The following is a 2985-nucleotide window of genomic DNA, read 5'->3' on the forward strand; positions in this document are numbered from 1 at the left end:
TAATAATATCATTGTAATAATTATACTAGAGTATGTATGGTAGGGGAGCACTACAACTAAAAAAGTAAATATTACAAGCAAAACCACTAGGTTGGTGGGGGTTCGTAACAAATACTTACTTGTCACAATTATCATATTATCTGTGTCTAAAAAAATATTATCACAGTTATCCCACACAATAGTGTCGAATTATTTTTTTTGGTCACAAGAAGGGTATTATTTGTGACTAAATTATAAAGTGTCACAAACGATTTGTCACTAAATGTCTATATTCTTGTAGTGTTGTTGTTGTTGTTATTATTATTATTATTATTATACAATAACATAAATGCTAAAATCCAATAATCAAAATTAGTATTTTAATAAATTACAAAAGATAATTGGAATTTACAAGTTTAAAAAATTTATTAGGAGTACTATTTTAATATTGGACACAACTTTTCACGCCGTGCGCTTATACCAGTTTTAATTTAATAAAAAAGGACAATTGTTTTGAGAATGAAAAAACATTTATAAATAGAGTTAATTCCAGCAATGATCCTCCCGTTTCGCTATCTCTATTTCCATCCTTCCAATTCAGTTTTGCTCTACTTGCTTGAAATACCTATTTGATTGCACAAATGAACAATGAATTCTAATCAAAATTAACTCATAAAGAAGTAATCAGAATTCTATTTTGAACCCTATCGCATTTTCTTGATAAGTAGTCTCCAGCGACTTTTTGATGGTTGTTGTTAGTGCTTCTGCTTTATTTTAATAGTCAAGGTTTAAACCCCTAAAAATTAAGAGATTTTGATATTATTCGCAATTGAAGAGGGGGACAAAGAGGAAGAAGATACTAACGCTATGAAAAATTAAATATACCCCTTAACTCGACGGAAAAATAATTCTAAAGTGATGGAAGGACCATTGTAAAAAGATTTTAATAATCACGGATTACAATTGACAAAATTAATAAAACAATGACTAAATTTAGATAATCACGATAATCGGAGAAGCTTTGTTAAAATCTACTCTCTATAAATACCCCTATTGTTTCAATTATTTTATTGATTATTATTATTATTGAAACTCAATATCGAATGGAGCTAGGGTGAAAGTGGAAGCAACAATAGCACGCCAAAATTTCGACCAATACGTCTATTCGGAGTGGAAATAACCCTGCCGGAGAATGGCGATAACCGACGGCAACCTACAGAGTTGCAGGTTCATTCACTCACAATCTCTCAAATCTCGAATCTAAGGGTGCGTTTGGTTCGCACATAGGAATCGGAATCGGAATGGGTATCAAATACTTGGTAAGGGTAATGGGTTTTGGTGAAAGTATTTAACATGTTTGGTAGTTGGGTGGAATGGGAATGATTATTAATAGTTGGGAAAGAAATGATGAAGGAAGATGAAACCCTTATTTAATAAGGGTATGAGTTTTGCCATTAATGGGGTATTCCAAACCCATAGTAGCATTTACAAAACCTATCAACCAAACACTAACAATCACTTTGATACCCATACCTTATGCCTAAACCCCCAACCAAACACACCCTAAGAGATATCAATTCTTTTGGTCCCGGCATCACAAGAGGCCCGCCATTTCATTCATCTATCACTAGCGGAACAATGGTTGTAGAACAATCTGAGGTTGCTGCTCTTCCACCGCCGTCACCGCCGCATATCCACCCTCACCAACCTACTGTGCCACCGCCGCTGCCGCAAAATGCTACAATGGAGGCTTATGCTAATAATCCTTTAGTGGATGCACACAATCTTCAAAGGGTACCAACGCTAATTTACAAAATTTCCATTTATATTACTTCCATTGATTACAAATTCATTATCTACGTAGAATTCACTCTTTATATGGGCTGTATTCTATATCTTTTGATGTATGAGTACAAATACAATATACGTATGGCGCACACATGTTGCACGTAACACACACATATATATAGTAGAGTTCAAGTGCGATTGTGCCTTGACCTACAATATAATGACTTCCTTACCCACATACCATATTCACAACACACTATATAAGCACGCACAATGCACCTATGCTGCACGTACGCATTACATCACTCAAACTATTATAATTATTTGTTTTCTTTAGCTTATTCTTATGTATTTACAATTAAAAATATGTGTAAATTTAATTACTTTACATTACATAAAATTTATGAATTATCTCATATAATGAATTTTTTATTTGTAGGATGAGTTCTAAACCGATGAGCGGGAGAAATCAACTGCGACCACAAATTCCATTTCATGTGCATACTGGAATGGCTCAAGCGCAACAACATATGCCCAATTTGCAGGGTCATAGCTTTGTCTGTGAGCTGAGTCGATATATATACTCTAATATGTTATATGATTTAATTTGCACCATTATTTTTTGTTATTGTTATTAATATTATTGAAACTCAAGATCGAATGGAGCGTGAAAGTGGAAGCAACAATGGTTGGAGAAGAACCTGAGGTTGCTGCTCTTCCGCCGCATAGCCACCCTCACCCACCTGCCTGTGCCACAGCATATTCACAAAACACTATATGCACGCACAATGCACCTATGCTGCACGCATTACATCCCTCAAACCAGGCCCGGATTTTAGGTTGTGCAAGCAGTGCGCCCAATAGCACAGGGCTCAAAAATTTTGGAGGCCCCTAATCCAGCCCTGGATCTAGTTTGTAGTAGTACGTAGCCTTCCCTTTCTTTCTGCAACTTCCCTAATTCCATGCTCTTATCACCCTCCTTTGGATTTTGGGTATGTTGCCCTCTGGGTTTCTCACCATTTTATCATAATTTTTTTTTGGGGAAAATTTTGCCATTTCGGAGAGAGCTTCATAAAAGCTAAAATTGTGAGGTAATTATGGGTTTAAAGATTTGTGCTTTGCTTTTCTACTGTAATTGTATCAGTACATTTGAAAATTTTGGCTAATTTTTTCGATCTTGAAGTTAAATTCTTTACTGATTAAAGGTTCTTGAATCAT

Source organism: Ipomoea triloba, chromosome 12, assembly GCF_003576645.1.
Source record: "Ipomoea triloba cultivar NCNSP0323 chromosome 12, ASM357664v1".
Classification (NCBI taxonomy): Eukaryota; Viridiplantae; Streptophyta; class Magnoliopsida; order Solanales; family Convolvulaceae; genus Ipomoea; species Ipomoea triloba.